The sequence below is a fragment of the Protopterus annectens genome, chromosome 15.part0 (genome assembly GCF_019279795.1).
Source record: "Protopterus annectens isolate FY-2018-M chromosome 15.part0, PAN1.0, whole genome shotgun sequence".
In the NCBI taxonomy this organism is placed as follows: domain Eukaryota; kingdom Metazoa; phylum Chordata; order Ceratodontiformes; family Protopteridae; genus Protopterus; species Protopterus annectens.
This window is the reverse complement of record NC_056749.1, coordinates 649,048,753-649,070,092: the sequence shown is the minus strand read 5'-3', so window position 1 is coordinate 649,070,092 and position 21,340 is coordinate 649,048,753. Positions and strand designations below refer to the sequence as shown.

Here is a 21,340-nt window from a genome sequence, read left to right as displayed (position 1 = left end):
ATATATATATATATATATATGTATATATAGATGAATGTTCATTGTTATTTATTAATCAAATTTTTATAATATTGGTATATGACATAACTTTGTGAGGCGCTGTAAAGAAATAATAGGAATACACTGAACACTTATTACAACCAATAGCTATTTGAAAACTATATTGCTTCTTGATTGTTTAAATGATTAATTAATTGTATATTTAAATGGAGGTTCATTTGTGGAAATAATTAAGTCTGAAGAAGCATTCTTTGGAAAAGGAAAACGCTCACTTTATTATTTGGTTCTGTGTGTTTTATTGACTAAAGTTTCCTTTGCTGTTTATGGTGTTGCCTCGAGATTTCTTCAGTGGATTACAGTATTATTTATCGCAGAGGCACTTTACCCTGAAGACTGAGTTTATTCTTCATTTTTTAAAGATATTTTTTACTTATTTTATTATATTGTCTAAGTTAGTAGAGTTCATAGATACTTACTAGGCTATAGATTGGTGAAGATCATTAGAAGCCTAGCCTTAAATTCCCCATGGTAGATTTTTAGCCCTTATATTTTGTGCAAGAATAACCAAGAGCAAGCATAACAAGACTATGTGGGACGTGACTTGTTGTTCCTTTCCATAAGGTATGTGGGTGGGTGCTAAGGCAAAAGTGAATTTATGGTTTCCCATCCAGTCCTCCAAACTTCATTTGAACAAATTAAGAAAAGTACTTTGCCGTATTCTCAGGGATAAATATCTATCCCTCCCATGTGTTATGCTTATGTTGGGAAAGAGATTGAGATCCCTTGATTGGGTATTTATACTCTGTTGGATGCAGGAATTTGTAACAGGTCTGACAAGACAGAATCTGTTTAGACCCTCTACGTCAGGCATTAGTAGTCTGTATGATACTGAGAAGTAAGATAAAGCATTGAGATTGTCTGCATATTTTATATGATTTAGGCTCTTGTTTTTTAGTGAGAAAATATTGTGGTCATTCCAGTTGTGCTAAGTCTTTGGACAGGTACATGCCAAAAGAGACATTACAGTCAATGATCATCCTAATGAGAGTGGAGCACAGCGGTATGGCTACATCAATGGACTGGATCCTATATCTTCTACTACTATTGTCTGATCTGATTAATATACAGTGATTAACTAGAAATATACGGACTGAAAATCTTCCACACAGAGAAGTTTCTTACACTGTTTTGTTTTTAGACCCACTACACTTTAGTGGGTTGTTTTGAGAATTTGGGGATACCACGGAGATTACTTGTATTTTACCCTTTAGATACATCAGTTCTGCAGTATTGATGACAGTGCATGTCTCTTGAATGGATGCATATTGATAGCATTGCTCCATAAAGACTATGTTAAATCAGTGATATTTTAAGTTTTCCTCTACATAAAGCCAGTCAAGACAAAGTAGTAGTGGGCATCACTGGGGAAAAATGAATAAAAATTAGCAGATTTTCTGGTACGTGGGATCTAGTGCAGCAAACTAATTCTCAAAAACATTAATTAGTAATGTGTTTCCACAAGAGAGAATGCCACTCTTTGGATAATTCTGGATTTTACTTGAGAAACAGTGGTCATGCTTCTCGAAACAAAAGCTGAGTGAAGTATCAATTCAACTGCACTAATCCTGAGAATGGAAATGATTTTAAAGAGATGTCTAGAAGGTGGAAGGATCATTCTGTCAACCATCCATGCCTTAGTTTTCCTTGCAAAACTACTACCTCATGATCAACAAAACTAAAGAGAAGTGACAATGTTTTTCAGGTTTCTTTTAATAATAGAAGCAATGGAGATCAGCATGTTACCATCTGCTAAACTGAATGATATCCGACATTTTATATAAATATGGTAAAAAAATAAGAGCCATAATATGGTATCTTAGCAGATCCCAAGCAGAACTGAACTACAGTTGTAAAACAGATTTTTGATACTTTCCAACATCTTAAGACCATAAAAATAGTTGGCAAACTGTCATAGGGATGCCAAAAAGTTTGTTTAAAAGTAAATTGTAGCTGACTGTATCATAAGCTTCAGAGAACTTAAACAATGTTTGTCTTTTCGGCTTTTCTCGGTTAGGGGTCGTCACAGCGGAACTCCGGTCTGCTAATGATTGGCAGTCGATTTTTATGGTTCCGAGTTGGCAGCCCGATGCCCAACCTTCAGCGAAGGCATGCCCATTCACGCATGTCTTTCGCAGGCCACTCGATCGCGGGGAGGACATGCAGACTCCACACAGAAGGCACTCCAGCCGAGAATTGAACAGGAGAACCTCTTGCTGTGAGGTAACAACGTCACTGCAACTTAAACAATATTACCCCTAAATGTAGACTTTAATGATTTTAGTTCATCATTCTAATGGTTGTAATGTTTGCTACACAACATTGCTTAATACCATATGCTGCAGAATGAGAGCAGTGAGAAGCTGGTCACATGACACGCATGAAACAAGTTGGTTGCATATTATTCCTTGCATGCTGTGGCTTTGATAAAACACTTGAGAAAATATGCATTCAACTGACCAGATTTTTTAGGTTTTCAGATTAAACCATCGAGCCACCCACTCTTCAATGCTGTATTTAACTATTGTCGCTATCATTATGCAAATGTTTATGAGACTGCCTGTTGTGTGCACAATATAATGTACTGATGACTTAATATATTAGATAGCACTGGTCTGTGATGGAAGATGTTTCACTTCTCAGCTGAAGCAGCAGCTTTATTAAAACCTGGGATGAGATGTCTTCAGTGTAGAAAAAAGGGTGTAGATGGTCTTCAGATGAAGTTTGATCATTTTGCTTAGAATTACTGAAGGCAGAGTTGGACAGAATAGGAAAAAGCACATTCTTAATGACATTTCTTTTTAATCATTGGCCAGGTATAGTACAGATATGTCAATAAAACAGGGAAGTAGAATTCCAGTATGGCCCCCTGAGTGTTGCTGCTACTCCTCAGTGTTCCTTTAAATCACCTTATCTATTGGAATATTATGCAAAAGCTACCATTTCTAATATGATACATCAAGGGCACTGCATCTGCATATATCGTCTAACACTGTCATCATGTAGGATGCTACTGTTCAAAGTCTTAAGAATGGCAAACTATTTAAGACCAGCATTTTAACCAAATGTGCATAACCCAAAGAAGGCCTCTCAGACCATAAATGCAAGCTCATATCAGTGACCCTCCGTTAAATGTCAACAATCAGACAACTCAGGTAATAAGTCTGTGCTTAATGAATATCCTTAACCAGCTGGCACTGTTATCTTCCTCTGATCAACATCATATATACATTCCAATCACAATTAAATACCTGTAATTGGTCTTGTTTCATGTTGATACAGTCTTACATTAACTACAGTAAACTATAAAAGTGCTTTAAGGGACAAGCAGAGGCCTCTATTTGTAAGTGCCTCTATTACCACACAAATGACTGCTCAAACCCAAATGAAAAGTAGTGACTTAAAAGCTAAGTGACATCATAATAATGTAATTGCCCAAAGCCTACCTGAAAATGTTACAGTAAAATGCATGGTTTCAGTACTACAGCCTGTTTTTGCCGATTCTGTTGTCCCTTCAAAACTTTTCAAAGCTAAGTTATAGTATGTATTTACAAAGATTTGAAGCTGTCCCCAAGAAAAGATACTCACCACACCCAGTGCATGTAAAATATTAAATTACAATTACGCTGAAACTATCATCATCAATTAGAAGGAATACAAGGATAAGAAGGTTCCTTATGTCATTTTTTTCATCAAAAATAATATCCGTTCCAAACTGCAGTACCCTTTTAAACTTTGTTTCCAGGCTAATAAAATAAGAAGTTTCCTCCACGTCTTCTGAATGAGTGTGCTGCTGTTCTGGCAAGTTATATGTTTCTGTTTATGTCCTGCATGTGGTCATTTGTGAGTTGTGATTCATGTGGCTGAATGGCCTGAGTGTTGCACTATGGCAGTTGCTTCCTAGTACTGCATTCCTTACTTATGTAATACAAATAGTTCAACAGTTTAATATTACAATGAGGAAATATGAGCTACATTTGAAGGCACAAGAATTCAAGGACATATTCAGGGCTGCAGCACCTCATGAAGATGAGACAATAAGTGGAACTAAAGAAAAATGGCAGTATTTTAAAACAACATGTGTGAAGACTATGTAACAGATATGTGGCAGAGTCAGTCATGGATGTAAGTTACGTAAGGAAAACTGATGGTGGAATGCAGGAAGTCCAGGAACTTATCAAAGGAAAGAAGGAGTTGACTAAAAAGTGGGAAGTAGAAATGACAGACCAGACAAAGAAGAAATACTGGTTGGCTAGCAAAGACTCTAAGACAGCAGTTGCAATAGCCAAGAACAAGGCATCAGAGGCACTCTACCAGCTTCTGGAAAGTGATTCAGCAGATGGAGCAAAGACATTCTATCAGGTTTCAAGGCAAAGAGAGAGAGAAAGAAAGATAAAGAAGATAATCATCTGACACGATTCATAAGGGATATCAGCAACAAGCTGCTCACCATTCCACAGGACATGAAAGGCAGATGGAATGAGCACTTCCAGCAGCTTCTGAATAAAGAAAACCCCATAGAAGCTCTATTGACCCATACACAGCCTACAATAAAAGAGGAAGAAGAGCCCGGCCTAGATGAAGTAAGAACAGCACTAAGGAAAATTAAGTCAGACAAAGCAGAAGGCTTATATGAAGTCATGTCAGATATGATCATTTTTCTGAGCTATGATACAGAATTGGAATTGCTTAGACATGGTAAGGCTTTGCTGTGTCTAATAATGGTGGCTGCTAAAAATGCAATTACTAGAAAATGGAAGTCAAAATCTAAACCAACTACAGTAAATTTGCCTATGTCGCAAGTATTCAATGAAGCTGTTTGGAAAAAAAATGTTAGGTGAGTTGACTTCCAAGATTGCTGAAAACTGATCAACAGCTTAATTTCAGCTTCCCCTGTGTGAATACAGAAACTGAGAAATAACGGTCAGCGAGACTGTCATTTTGGGTAAAATTCAGTTACTGGATTGTAAGTACACTGCCTGGATGTCAGCAAAAAAAAAATTAATCTGTAAAAAAATCAACTGGAAAAGATGGAGAGAAAACATTGGCTAGGAAGAAACATGCAGTTCAGCACAAAAAAAAGTTCTAGCTTCAGCTTTAATACAATAGAAGGGTTCTAGTAATTTATAGAAAAAAAATCAAATGTTCTTTGAGGTCATTAAAATAAATGAAACATTGAAAGACTACATAATTAATACAATTTCTCTTGTTTCTACAAGGTTGGAGTCCCTTGGCTTAAGCAATAAACAAGGGATTTTTGAAAGCAGGTACATTTGAAATGTAAGACAAAATGATGAAAGTCATGAAAAATGCTAAGTTCCTTACAGCTAGAAATACATTAGCTTGTTTTGATTTCCATTAATAAATGTTTTCAGTGGGAGTGAAGAAGTCTACAGCCGAAGGCAGTTATACATTCTGTTCTGAGGGAAATTTACAACAATTCATTCATGCATCTGCTGAGATGTTAGCTGTTTTATCTTTATTGAGGACTACTTTTGCATGGACATGAGCTGTCTGCAGGTGTAACTAATTAACGCTGGGAGTTCTGAGCACTCTTTGCTGAATACATTGCAAAATGTAAACATACAAGGACAAGCAGTTCTGTGAAAAATAAAGTTTGAAATTAAGAGAAGTGAATAAGAGAAAGCAATCTCCATAGCAGCCTGACTAGTTTGATGCATTTAATAGAGCAGTGTACAATTTAGTTTTATTCAGAGATAGGCAGTGCACTTTTTCTTAGGGTTACAAGTTAATGTTTTATGAAACTATACAAGTTTTACATTTGGGAGAGGAATACAGATAAGTAAAGAACAGACACCAATCATTGTAAATGGGAACATAGGTTGTAACATGCTTTAACATGGATAACCTTCATTTTAGGTTAGGTAATGCCTGTGGGTATAGCTGTTGATTTGGGGCAATTGTTCCTATCTGGTGGGTTTTGCTTAATTTTTTGAAGATTTGCATAGTTTTGTGTGTTTGTTCTAAGTTAATTGGGGAAGGGATTGTTCTGAAAATGTATTAGCTTTTCATTAAAATAACAAGTTTTGAAAAATGTGACAAAACTGGTGGGCGCTTGTAAGGCAAAAGTTCGAGATACACATTACAAAAAATATGTATAATAAGTAGGAACAATACATTTATCATAATGGCAAAACTATCCATATTTACCTTGGGATGTAAATGGTCTTACAGGTATAGACAAAAATGAAAAAGCAGTGAAATATATTAAGCAATGGAGAGTGCAAATTGCAGTGCTGCAGGAAAAACATTTGAAATCAAATCAGCACGTGAATTTGACAAAGAAAGTATTTTGGGATGGATATTCAACAAAATTTCAGGGACAAAGAAAAAGAGGAGTAGTAATACTTATTGTTAGAGGGGTTCCAATAGCGATATGAAGAAGAAAAAAAGACAACAATTGGAGATTTGCAGTAGTAAGGGGCTAATAGCATGAAATGAGGATTAGACCATCCTGTATTTACATTCCACCAAAAACTACTATTATGGAGCTTAATAAACTCTTGGGAGAAATAATCAGCTTTCAGCAGGTGATATTACTTATAGGAAAAGACTAGAAATTGATTTGTGATAGTGAGGATGAATCAGGGAGGCAAGAGGGGAAAATATAACAAAAAAGGGCACATTCTGAAGACATTTATGAAAATATTGGTATGGAAGAAATTAATTCAATACTAGCAACACAGATAGAATTTACATAGTATTCCCCAAGGTACAATAACTGGGTTAGACTGCTTTGGACAGAAATTATACTTCACAGGAACATGTGCATTTAATTTAAAGCTTCGACACACATCCAATAATTACTTCAGATCATTCATCTGAAAAAAATCTAAAACAGAAATGCAGAGTAATGAAGTAAAAATGAGACACTGGTGCTTTCCCACCTACCTCTTATTAGAAAAGATAGAAATGTATTCAGATGTGGTAACTAGTAAGTGAGATAAAATGAAAATGGATTTTAAAATAGAGTAGTAACAAAACAGAAATAGACATAGTTAAGAAATAACAGAGATTATTTAGAGGGGCTGACATGTATTGCAGAATAAGGGGAATCTGACACAACAAGAAAAGGCACAACTGCAGAGTGCTTAAGAGAAAATAAGGGAATATTTGGATAATATGCATGCATTTAGAAAGATAACTGTTTTGTAAAATAACTCCAAAGCACAAACATATTTAGCACAATGACTTAGGCAGCAGAAACTAGAAAGGGCATGTTGCCAAACTTAGGGGAACCTATAACAAGAAAAAATAACCAGCGATTCTAAAAGGTATTAGAGGTATTTCAGAATTTTTATGAAAATTTGTACAAAGCAGAGAAATGTTGAAATCAAGTTTGTTTGTCTTTTCAGCTTTTTCCCGGTTAGGGGTCGCCACAGTGGAACTCCGGTCTGCTAATGATTGGCAGTCAATTTTTATGGTGCCGAGTTGCCAGCCTGTCGCCCAACCTTCAGCGAAGGCACACCCATTCATGCATGTCTTTCGGAGGCCACTCGACTGTGGGGAGAACATGCAGACTCCATACAGAAGGCACTCCAGCCGAGAATTGAACAGGAGAACCTCTTGCTGTGAGGCAACAATGCTACCGCTGTACCACCGTGGCTTTCCGAAATGTTGAAATCAAGAAAGATCACAAATGGAAATGTTATGGAACATTTAATTATGCCAAGGTTAGAGGCAGCTGAGGCTCAACAAACAGTTATAAAAAAAGGATATGAGATAAAAACAGTGATGTATAATCAAGCTGCATGAAAGTCTCCAGGAAAAGATGGTATACCTGGGGAAATGTGAAAGTTAGGGAAGAAAGTGATAAAGAGCTGAAGATTTTGTTTAACGGCAGTTGAAAAGGAGGGGGAAAAATATATTGTAAGAAAGTTGTGGTGGTTGTATTACACAAAGATAGTAAAGACCCATCAGACCCACCTTCATAAACCCCCATTTGAATGTTAAACCAAGATTATAAAGTGTTTTGTCTACAGCAGCTAAAAGAATGGCAAAGGTGTTGCTGAAATTAATAGATATGGAGCAATGTGGTTTTCTGGAGGGGGAGCAAACATTTAACAACATTAACAGAACAATAATAATCCAGACAAAAACAGAATGTAAGAAAGTACAGTAGTTCTTGGTTGGTCCTGATGCAGTGAAAGCATTTGACAGAGTAGGCTGGGACATTATGAATAGGGCAGTGAAGCATTTGCATTCCCTGATACTAGAAGGTTAATTACAATATAAGAAGGTTCAAAGGCAAGAGTTAAAGTGGGAGGGTTCATGTCTGATAAGTTGTGTTCGACAGAGTAACCATGCAGAGGTGTCCACTTTCTGTTTTATTTGCTTGATATCTATAGCCAATGGCACAGAATATAAGGAACTCATAAATTCAATTATATAATTGGAATGGTAAAGAAGAAAAACTGGCTTTATTTGCAGATGATATTATTTTGTACCAGCTAAAGCCAGAAAAAGGCATTTCAGTGTTGTGGAACATTTTGATACAGTTTCAAGTCTTTTCAGGATATAAAATTAATGAAGATAAAGTACAGGCTAAAGCCATAAATTATGTATCCACACACGAACTAGTTCAGCAATATCCATATTTATGGGGACATGATAAGATGAAGTATTTGGGAGTATTACAAGGCTTCTATAATAACAGCTAAGGATATGTGGAAACAGACTACAAATAAAATACAAAAACTGAGAAATTGGAAGCTCTTGTTTATGGATAATGACACTAACATACAAGTAGTGTGTGCATGTGTGTGTGTCTGCGTGTGTGTGTGTGTGTGTGTGTGTATATATATATATATATATATATATATATATATATGTGTGTGTGTGTGTGTGTGTGTGTGTGTGTGTGTATATATATATATATATATATATATATATATATATATATATATATATAGAGAGAGAGAGAGAGAGAGAGAGACTCATTTTTCTCATATGAAGAAAACCATTGACTCTCAAAACAACAATTGCAATATAGCAAGAACATTGTCCTTTCCCCCTGCAGGAACCAGGTTTAAGCCTTCTTGAGAGTTTGAGATATTTATTTTTAAGTGTTTTTCTTTGGTATTTTATGACTAGAACAAAAACCATTTGATATTTGTTCAGAGAAACAGATATGTATGTAAAAATTTATAGTAAAGTGGCGTCCTGAAAGTCATATCATAATATTGAATGCAAAATCCTGAAATGTCAAAATGTTGAAACTTATGAAAACAAAAATCAAGGATAAAGTGAGAGAACAGAAAACCAGAAATCAACCCACTGAAAATCGTAGGGATAAAAGATTTACTGTGAGCACTTTTGTCCAAACTTTATAATTTGAACTTCTTCAGACAATAATTACACAGGTGCTTGCAAACTTTAAATATCCCTCCCTATTAATTGCATGACTAAAAATACGTAACATCATCCCCTTAACTCATTAACCCTGAGTACCTTCTCATGGCGCCTCTGTGCTTAACACAGTGTGTGCCATGAGAAGATACTAAATGCAAGCTGTTACCCCTGAGTGCCTTCCACAAGTGTGATAAACTCTATTGCAGGTTTGTAGCCGAGTTTAATGTAAAACACGTTGAAATTGTACCTGAACTTGTAATTTATTTTTTCAGTTACGATTCAGCATGTTTTTACATTAAGTTTACATTAAACTTTTATTAGAAAATCTTCTTCTAAAGTTGTTGGTAAAGCAAGTGGTGGCAGCCAATTGGATTTCTGCAATCCAAGCCACCACTTGCGTCACACCTCCACCCCCAACTTAAATTTCTTTGTTTTCCCCTAATAAAAAGAGGGTTCAGCAGCAGGTATTTCCTTTTTTTCTGCAAAGAATTGGAGATTTTACCTGCTACTGGATCCTCTATTTTATTTTCTGCACTACCAGGCCTTCCCGTTCAGCTCGGCTCAACAGCTACCTTCTTTTCCTCCCATGTAAGCTTTTTCTGTACAGGGTGAGGCACAGTGCGATTAACAGTCATGGGAGTATATATTTTAGGGCAGCATTAAGTGGTGATTATTTTAAGTGCTTGAGATATACTTTGTTCACTTTCTCCGTTATAATATATGGATCATATTCTAAGCTCAGAGTCAGTTTAGGTACCATTATTTGACACATTCCCTTTTTGGTCTGCAAAAACTGGCTGGTCTGACAACTTTTTCAGTCTCAACAAGGGGCGTGAATCCTGCAGAAGTGATGCAGATCTGACAGTTAATCACAAATCTTGCAATAAAATTAAAGCTTTATATGTATGTTATCTTCAAAAAATGTACATATGGAACACAAGGCTAATTGTTCGTTGGCTCCAGTTTGTCAGCAGTTATCTTAGGCTAATTGTACTTTTACAAGCTGTTATTTTTGGTACGTGTTGATAAACTGGAAAGATGTGTTAGTGCCTTTTTCAATATGACTCCAAAGGCTAAGGAAGGGAGATATGTTTTCAGAAATTATAAATAGTTGTGTTGGTTTATTTGGTTGTTTATTTTTTGGTTTTGGGAATTGTGTAAGTCGTTGGTTAGTAGCCGTTTGGGTGGTGGTCATCATTTTTATGTATTACGTGAAGTTGTGGCTTGGTAGTGAGGGGCTTAGGTGTTTCCCCGGGTTGTGGTTTGATGTGCAGTTGTTTTAGACTTTGGCATGGTTTGGCATCCCCCTAGTAAAGGAATGGACCGAGCTGACAAGGTTTGTTTCACTAGTTAACCACTGAGGAGAAAATGCGGCCTATATTGGAGATACAGGCTTGTCTTTGCAATCGGTAGAAAAGGCACATCACTGTTTTAATTATTAAATGCTGTAATGCTTGGACTTGCTATGCATCTTTTCTTGAAAAATACTTGTTCTTAATTGGTTGGCACACTTATGGAAGGTTTTAATATACCTTATGATCATTCAGATTTTGGAATGCGAAATTTGAAAAGCTTTAGAGGTATTGGGGGAATTGTAAGCCTTTCCAATTTATTTATATGTTCTAAACTTTGTATTTTTTATTTTTGGAAGTGATTTTGGTGTATTGTGTGGTTAGAGTGGATCTGAAATTTCTTTTTAGTTTGAACTCCTAACACGTGTTTTAGTGCTTGTAACAAAAAGCTCCAGTAGCTTGCTTGGGTCATGAAATAACTAGTGTCTATAATAATGATACCTAACATTTTTCTGAGCAGACTAAGTAATTGTATTACCCCAGATTATGTTGAACTGTGTAGTGTAAAGCACTCGTCTGTCATCAGTGCTGTAAAATAATGTTCAGAAGTAAATCTCAACCCAGCAGCCATTGAAATAAATATAGACTTCTGATAAAATGCATGACTTGCTTGTTGGTTTTATAGGAGTGTATTCAAATGCATATGTTGTGTGAGGATGTGCCCTGTTTTTGTGCCTCATTTCTTTATTTCGAACACATGTTTTTGCTTGTTTATATCGTGAGTTCTTGCCCGGAGAACTGGGCTTTTCTTGTGTACTGAAAGTTTTATGATTATAGTTGACAATGTACTGTAGTAAATGAAACGTGCAGTAGTAGCAAACCTTGGTTGTGGTTGGTCCCCTTTATTGTACACTCCCACTCTTGATAGTATAGGAGTAGTGGTATTACAGTCATGGAAAATTAGAACTTGCTGTTAAGCTTTTTTTTTCTTTCTGTAAGCTATTTCCTTTGTTCGCCACAGCATTCCATTTAGCCAGTAGTGTTACATTTTTAAGTATGTGAAAAATCTACTTTTACTTGTGGCTTTGCCTAGATTTTAAAAAGCTTGTAAGTGGCTCGAGGACAATTTTATTCACTGAGCGGTTTGGAATGCATGGTGGCACAGAGGTTGCTGTTCTGAGATCAGTGAATGTGGTTTGTCCCTGTTTTGTCTCTCAGTGGTGGTATTGTACTGTGAGTGGAGTTTGCCTTGGCTAAGGTTTTGCCAGGTGATGGTGTGCATCTGTTTTGCGAGTTGCGAGTCCCCGCAAATGAATGATTGTCAGGTGCACATGCATTGGGTGGCATTAATGGCTATGGGGGAAGTTTAGGGCAGGTATGAATGTCATTCTCCAGATACATGTTACTTTAGATATGTTGAAGAGCAAGCATTAATTCTGTCTTTTTTCTACCCTCAAGGCCCTGAACGATCTCTGCAAAATTATTCACAATTGACAGGATATCTTTTAATATTGTTTTCACTGTCTGCCTTCTGCCACTTCAGTGCTCTCTAACCTCACCTCCATGACTCTCTATCAGCAAACAGGCAAACTTGTTGAAGAGAAAAAAGGCAGGGGGTGACAGACTAAGATAGAGTAATGCTATAGATAGCATTACTCTATTACGCTTTATTTTGATTGTGAGGCAGCGTAGAAATGCTGAATAAGTACGCTTTAAATGGGAAGTTTGCCTGTGGGGTGAAAACAGCTTAGGAATGCAATTGAAGTGTGAGGCTGTTTCAAAATGTTATGATCGTTTGCGGCTTACAGTCCAGTGTGTGATCCCCCACATGTTTACCCTCAAGGTCCTTAATGATCCTAGACCTACATATATTTGCACATACCTATCCACAAGGAGTACAGGTAGTCTTTGAGCGTCAGAACTGGGCATTACCACTTATAGTTTACTTGTTTGCCTTTTCATATCTATCTGAGGACTTGAGAGATAAGTGGTTGATTTTCTCATTCAAGCAACTTCTTAAGAGATAGATGCATAGAGCTATTAGATGCACTATCTCTTGTCTCTCCAACCTGGGGTTTTCCCTAAATAGTGCCAAATATGTCAAAATAAAGTATGTTACAGGGAAGGGCCAAGATTTCCCTGGGGAGCCATTTGATACAGAATGGAGAAGAGTTTTCCTTTCAAAGAGTAAGGCTACATAGCTCACCCAGTTCTTTGGGAGCCTCAGCTAGTGGAAAGCAAGATCTGCTTGAGTGTTTCTCAGTGCTCCCAACTGCATGGTAGTCCCTGTCCTCATACTTCCTTGAGCCAGGGTGCACATGAGAGCAGCAAGTAGTACCTCTGAAATTGGTGGAAGCAGCAAAGGTTCCCCCCATTTCTTTTATCACACCATATCCCATAGCAACAGTATGCATTTGGGTTAGTGATGACTTCATACACAGAGCTCAGTCGAACAAATTAGTCAAATAATAAATCAAATGAAAACCCTCTGTATACACCTGCTAACTTTGTGTAATGAGATGAATAGAAATGTTCTGATGGGACTTTGGCCTTCACATCACTTGCTTGCATCATCTCAGAAACTAACATGGTAGCAGACTAGTTATGGGTATGAAAGTGACATAACTATCTGTGGATACTGAATCCAGCTGTCTTCCACCATGGGACATTAATTTTGTCTTGCAAAACTAATTCTACTCACTTTGATGCCAGCTGCTTAGTGGCTTCTAAGTTGTTTCCTGGAAAGCTCTAGTTTTAGTAGCAAATTCATCAGCAGCAGGAATGTCTGAGCTTCACACTGATGTGCTTAGATCCGTGAATAGTGTGCTCCGTCCATCTATTCAGTTTCATTTTTAGGTTCAAAGGGTTCATAGCTGTGTACTAGGCTAATGGCCCTGGAACCTTTACAAGCCTAGCCCATAGGATTTACCCTGGCATCGTGCCACCCAACCTTAGTTCCCAGCACTTCTGTCAAGTAGAGCCACTGGAGTAACCCCCATGGTGAATTGTCTATGCACATTTGCCTGTGGTTGTCCGGCCAAAAAGGAAATGAAGACTGCATGGGCTGCACTGTCTTTAGCAGTGTGTTACACAATGTTTCAGGCGAGGGGTGTCTATAGGGTAAACACCTCAACTATTATGCCAACCTTCAGTCTTCCAGTATTTTATTTGTGTTAGGCCTAGGCACGTCTGTTCAGTGACATTAGGTATTATGTTCCGATTAAAATTGTATTAAGAGAATAGGAGGAATAGCTGATAATTTCTTGGCTAAAGGAAAGACTAGCACATAGTGTCATCTCTAAAGCTAAAACAGCATGAAAAACAATGATGTTTTAGAAACTTGTACTGCTGCGGTTTACAGTTTAAACAAGTTGGTCACATCAAGGCCAAATAAAGGATCTCCTATTCAAAGCAGAATCTAGTAGCTGTTGTTGGGTAATGAAGCACAGACAACTGTGTTTCTTCTTGATTGCTATACTTTGCGTAACTAATGGAAGTAGGTGATTTCTGTTTGATATATTTTTCTTTTTTGCACATTTTAGGCCATATTTGAGATGCTCTGTCATAATATACACACCAGATAGTATAAGTATGTTACAAGATTCCTGTATAGTCATTGTGCAACTTTGAAATGAGTCAGTTGCTTTCTTTTTGACTATTTCAGTGAGTACAAAGTCTTGAATCAGAACTGTATATATTTTACTGCATCTAAAGTCAGTACAGCAACAAATATTGACCTGTTTGACCTGTAGTGCTTGTAAGAATTATCAGGTTCTCTTTGTGTTCAGCGTTATCATAGCTGTATTATTTTCTTAGTGTTTACACTGACCTACTTACAGCTGTTGAATTATCTAAGAACATGAACAGCAAATGCTTATTTAATTCTTGGTGGCTGTTTTTGATTAGTTTGCCTTACCTAATAATGAAGAAGGGCTGCGACTTACATTTTTTTTGTTGTTTATTAACCTGTTTATATACTGAGTAGAAGTTAAACCGGATTAGGTCATTAGCAGAAAGATATCTTGTCTGATTTATAATTAAATTATTGTTCTTTTTTATTATTTTGCTTTAAAGTGCCATTGAGTTTTTTCTGGGCTGGTTGATAAGAAAATCAGAGCTAGAGCTTATCCCAGAGTGTTTGCACCACAGGTGGGTGATGAAACAATTATCTAGTTCTACAAAGATGGCATCTGAGGTAGGCACTAGGTCCTATTTCATGTAATTTGGAAGTGACATAGATGCAACGTTATCTTATTCAGCTAATGCTAGATTTTACACATGTGGATTGTATCTTGCATAATAAAAATGGCCTTCAACTGGGAAAACTACTCAAACACCAATGCACTGGCCCAACGGTTCCTGGAATTCATCAGTTCCAGTGCCCTGGACCAGCTCAATCTTACCCCCACTAGAGGATGCAACATCCTTGATGTGGTTATTACTAACATGGGCAACCGTTGTTCAACACCAATAGTCAATTCCTCCCTGGTTAGATCCGACCACAAACTAATTACCATGGAAATCCACATCTCACCCCCCACCCCGCAAAGGTATTCACCATGAAAAACTAACACTTCTCCAAAGCTGAGTTTGAACTCTTAAAACAGAGGTGGCTAACTTCACGGCACCCATACCAATGGAAAATATATGCATGACTTCTGAATCATACACCAATGCACTGTACGAACACGTACATAAATACATGGGAAAAACAAAGTGCCCACGAACTATCACATAGGTAGAAATCCACTAAGTATGGAAGATGTAATTAGGGATCTGGGGACCCAGGTAGACAGCAACCTCTCCTTTGATAATCACATTGCCAAAGTGGTTAGAAAATCCTTCTATGTAGCCCACCTAATCAAGAAAGGGTTCACATCTAAATCAAGAGAGGTCATTGTGCCCCACTTCTCATCACTCATCAGGCCCACAATAGAGTACAATGCCCCATTTGGAATGTACCCTACTTGACACCTGCAACAGCTGGAAAAACCACAGAAGTACCTCACCAAGAGGATCGTGGGCCACAAACAGATGCCCTATGCAGCTCGTCTAAAGAAACTCCAGCTCTACTCGGTTGCCTACTGCCTACTCAGAGATGATCTCTGCCTGACGTACAAGGCCATGTCCTACCCGGATATAATGGACATGCTCCACCTCAAGAAAACCAAATCTCTTAGAGCCACACGCTCCAGGGATTTAAACCTCAGCACGGCAATAAACAGGACATGCTGGAGGGATAGATTCCTGTCCTAGAGACTTCCCTCGCACTGAAATAGAATCCCAATTTAAGTTAGGCAAAGCCCCTCACTGACTCTCTTCAAGAGAAATCTTGACGAGTGGATGGGAAATCGTAAATTTACCCCTGGGATCACTTCAATGGCCCTGCTGGACAGATGCCCAGGAAATTAATTTAAAAGGGAGGCGAAAGCCACCACATTCTGGCTAGGCTTATAAATGCCCTTGGGCAGATAGCCTTTTACCTACCTATGAACCTATGAATACCTCTTCATGTCTCCCTTGCGAAGTGTCCACTCATATACAGAGTCTAACCAATTGCTTGGGAAGTGAAGTGAAGTGCACATCAGAGTACTTCACCACAGCATTTTGTGATGTACACATACAATTGTAATACGACTCATTTCTCATTGCTTGGTATCTTGCTAACATATAGGTGGGAGGAAGGGCTCAGTAATAACCGTTATACTATTTTTACTGATTAAGTGAATCATTATGTCCTTCTCCTAACAGATTATAATGACTCGGTGTAAAATAACAGCTGCAGAAGGTAATATAATGAATGCCTACTCAACAGGCAATTATCACCTGTGTCTGAGCATGCATAGCACAGTGCAGTTACAATGTAGCACCGAGTCATTATCACTTTTCAGGCAAAACTGTCAGCAGCTGTCACTGTTATTCACATAACTAGCAGTTGTTATCACAATGATGAATGCACAACTCAGATTTGGCTTTTTCTCCACTTGCAGTCATTGCAATACACCCCCCACACCACTTTCATTTATGTCAGTTAGACAATCTGAAGAAATGTAAGAAATCTACGAGGAAAAATGTGGACATCCTGCGAAAATCAGGACACTTGAGAGTTACGACAGAGATACATTTTCAATTGCTGCTTTTTCATGAGAAAGTTTCTGGAATAAGAAGGTTTGTGGTGTACTGTATGAAGGATATGACTATATATGTTATTATTTACTGTCTTGCATCCTCTGAATTGCCAGAAAATCACAAATTGTTTTTACCTATAAGGCAATGACAATATTATTTACTGCCTTGCATCTTCTGATTTGCCAGAAAATCACAAATTGTTTTACCTATAAGGCAATGACAACATCCAAAACTCATATGTAGTATTTATTTATTTGAGACTATCCTGCACTGTTGTGGTAAAATATTTTCTGTGCTTTTGAACTGTGAAGTCATTTTGTTGAGTTACTGATAATAGTCTTGCTCTTTTATTTATCATTAAATATATTCAATATATTCAGCTGTTAGGCTATTTGTATATCTGTTTGGTGAGCTACCCAGGGTGTAAGGTAGCTGGGGACATTTTATATATATATATATATATATATATATATATATATATATATATATATATATATATAAACACACACACATTTATACATATGTGTATATTTATGATATATATATATATATATATATATATATATATATATGGGATCACTACATAATCTCGAAAGTTTGAAAAAGTCGAATTTCAAACTTTCGAGACTATATAGCAGAAACCCCTGATTACCAAAAGACCAGAAGCTCGAATTTCAAAATTCCGATCATCGGGAGTTTGACATTCATGCTTTTGGTGTTGCGGTATGGTGGAAGGTCAGGTAAGTATCTATGTTTAAATGTGTTGGTTAGGGTTTAGTGTGTAAGTGTGTGTTGTGACTGTGATGTGTGTGTGCGAGGGGAATGTAGGTGTGTGGTGGTGTTTCAGTGTTTGTGTATGTAGTGTGACCTTGGAGTTAAAATATTTAAGTGGGGGTGTGCAGGGGGGCTTGTCTGTAGTTTAGGTTTGTGTGTTTGTGTTCTGGGGGACGATGTGTGTGTGTGTGTGTGTGTGTGTGTGTGTGTGTGTTGTATGTTGAGTGTAGTTTTCAGTAGTTTGAATTTCGCAGTTTTGCTGTTTCGATATTTTAGTGTTTCGGGTATTTGTTCTCGGGATTTTGGGTGTCGGTAGTTTGGGTTTTCGGGATTTAGTAGTGGTACCATATATATATATATATATATATATATATATATATATATATATATATATGTATATATGGATTCACTATACAATCTCGAAATAATTTCGAGACTGAATAGTCGAAAAACCACACAGAAAAACACACAATAACGAACACTACATTCACGACCATTCACACACACACAAACCAGGACATAATCACACACACACACCACTACCAAACAAAACAACACATACAAACACACTTAACCTACCTATAAGCAGGGGGGCAAGCCCCCCACACACCCCCTACTTATATATTCTGACTCCGAAGTCGCACTAAACACACAACAAACACCACCGCACACACTCACACACACTAAAATCCCTACCCATTATCCTCAAACACACAACACTTACCTGAAACCCCAGATAAACCCACAAACCGCACCACACGTCACGAACGAGACAACACGATAGCGGCGGATTCGACATTTGTGGATTCAGCATAGTGTAGTTTCGGTTAACTGCACTTTCTACTATTCGGTCTCGACGTACTGAATTTTGACATTTCAGTACGTCGAGATTGTCTAGAGTATATATATATATATCTATATCTATATATATATATATATATATATATATATATATATATATATATATATATATATATAGATCTATATAGATAGATATAGGGATATATATATAGAGAGAGATATATATAGATATAGATAGATGTATAGATAGATAGTGTGTGTGTGTGTGTGTGTGTGTGTGTGTGTGTGTGTGTGTGTGTGTGTGTGTGTGTGGCTCAATACTGTCCCTTTTCTTTTTTGTGGATACGAGCTTATGTTCTTGCTCTTTTCATAGGACTGTTTAGCCCTGTTTATTCCTTTTACCGTAACAAACAATGCATCTTACTGGCCGTTGCTGATTATGGATATTTATGCTTCATATCTTTGTGAACTACTTCACTTGAACATTGTATCATGTACGAATTTCCTGTATTACACAGTCAATACATAGTTTTCTGGTGCATTGCTTTTCACGTGACTCTGTGCAGGTATGTTACATGAGAATTTTGTATATCATTGTGTTTTTCAGGTGTGATTTCAAGTGTAAAGCAAAACAACCACCAATGAAGATGCTATCTGTTGAGGGGAAAGCAAGCAGCATTTACCTGTTGGGTGAGGAAACTAACTCTGATGGTTGTGGCAGTGGTTCAGACAATGGTATGTACCTTGAGGCACCACATAATGCCAACCAGAGTGAGGATGACGATTATGACACAGAGGATGAGATTCTACTTGCATGTCTGCGTGAAAAGGCCATTGCCTGTGATACGGATGATGCCCCTGTGCCCGCCATTCCTGAAAGACCACTACGAGTTGCCAAAGCAGACCTGACTAGTAATTATGACACTGACCATGACAGTGAGGATGAGGTGCCACTTGCACACCTAAGGAAGGTGGCCACACACGATGGCCACCGAGTGCATTCAGAGTATGATGCAGATGATGGCTTGCCTTTTTCTGTGTTCAAGAAAGCACGTGGTATGACTGACATAACTATGCAGTTCTCCACAGTGCATGGCAAAGTGCTGACAAGGGTGTGGATGTGTCTTTGACTGCGCATGACGTGGAAAGTAGTCCAGAGTATAATGATTGGGATGGAGAAAATCCACTAGATATGAGTCCAAGTAGCTCCTTTTCAGGCAATGATATGGTCCTGCCTCAGCAGGGAACATGTGTTAGTAGTTCACTAACAACTGCATGCAGCACAGTTGCTACTGGCATAGACAGCACCATCTCTCATACCTTCAGCCCTTTCTATTCCCAACTGTTTCACGTGACCCAGTCGGGTACGCCAAGTATGCCCACCATGTAAGATCACATGGGACGAACACCTCCAAACTTTACACATTGAGGAAATTGTGGGGCCAGTAGGACCAGTAAACCACTTGGTCTCAGATAGCACAGAGATGGACTTCCTGAATTTTATGTTCCCAGAGGAGCTATACACCCTTATTGCTAATCAAACCAATCACTATGCTGCACAGAGGCAGGCCACAGCAGGCAAACTTCATACGTGGTGGAGTCCTATTTGCCCAAGAGACATACGCACATTTCTAGGTGTCAGAATATACATGTCTACTGTACATGTTCATGAATACAGGCAGTACTGGGAAATGCACCATGTATATGGTTGCTCCCCAATAGCGGAGTACATACCAGAGATAGGTTTGAAAAAATTCAGCAGTACTTCCACTGCAACGATAACAGTCTGAGGCTACCACAGGGCTCTGGGAGTCATGACAAGCTACATCACATACGGCCAATACTGGATGCAGTACTTCATGCACGCAGGACACGTTACAATGTGCATCGTGAAGTGGCTGTAGACGAAGCTATGGTTGGCTTCCATGGACGTTTGACATTTAGACAGTTTATGCCTAGTAAACCGGAGAGGTATGGCATTAAGATATGCATGTTGACAGACTCTACCAATGAGTATGTACGTGAATTCCAGGTATACACTGAAAAAATGGAGCAGAATACAGAGGTCGGACTGGCACACAGAGTTGTGGCTGACTTAAAGAGGAGACTGATTGGCAAGAAGCATCACATTTACTTTGATAAAGTCTTTACCTCTGTTCTGCTGGCACAGCAATTGCTGAAAGATGTTCTATACTGTTGTGGAACCATGCGCACCAACAGGTCAGGATGGCCTCTAACATTCAACAGACAGGCCATCGGAAAAGCAGCTCGAGGCTACTACAAACAATTGCAGAGTGGGCCACTGCTAGCTACTGAATGGAAGGATAGCAACCTAGTATTCCTCCTCTCAATTAACTGCAATCCAACCTTGCCAGTCTCCAGCACACACAGGAGAAAGCATGATGGAAGCAAGGCATCGGTGCCATGTCCACCAGTTGTAAACATGTACAACAGATAAATGAATGGGGTGGACTGAGCAGATTAGCTCCGGACACAGTATCCCACTGCCAGAAAGGCCCACAAATGGTGGCTGTACTTTTTCTGATTCTTATGGGATGTGGCCATTGTCAATGCTTTCATTATATTCTGTGAAAGTAACAGCCACCAGCAACTGTCACACTCTGGACGTGTTATTCCAGCAGCACAGTTACAGTTCCGAAGGAACCTAGGCTTGCATCTACTTGCCAGTTAAACAAAGAGGAAAAGATGCACTGAGATTACTGTCCCAGAGGCTCTGAGCCAATTTGAGCATGGCTCTCACTTTCCGGTGAAATGACGTAAATCAAGATGCAAAAACTGTGCCAGCAAGGGTAAATGTGCTGAGCCATCATGAGGGTGCCCGACTTGCAAGGTCAACCTGTGTGTCAAATGCTTTGGCAAGTACCATGGCCATAAATTTCTAGTGGATTACTGAT

General features: G+C 38.2%; 1 protein-coding gene across 1 annotated transcript in view; it reads right to left on the bottom strand.

Annotated features, from left to right (window-relative positions):
• The window catches only part of DOCK11 (dedicator of cytokinesis 11), a 1,858,863-nt gene that overhangs the window by 527,798 nt on the left and 1,309,725 nt on the right, over positions 1-21,340 (bottom strand). The gene's annotated exons all lie outside the window — the stretch shown is intronic.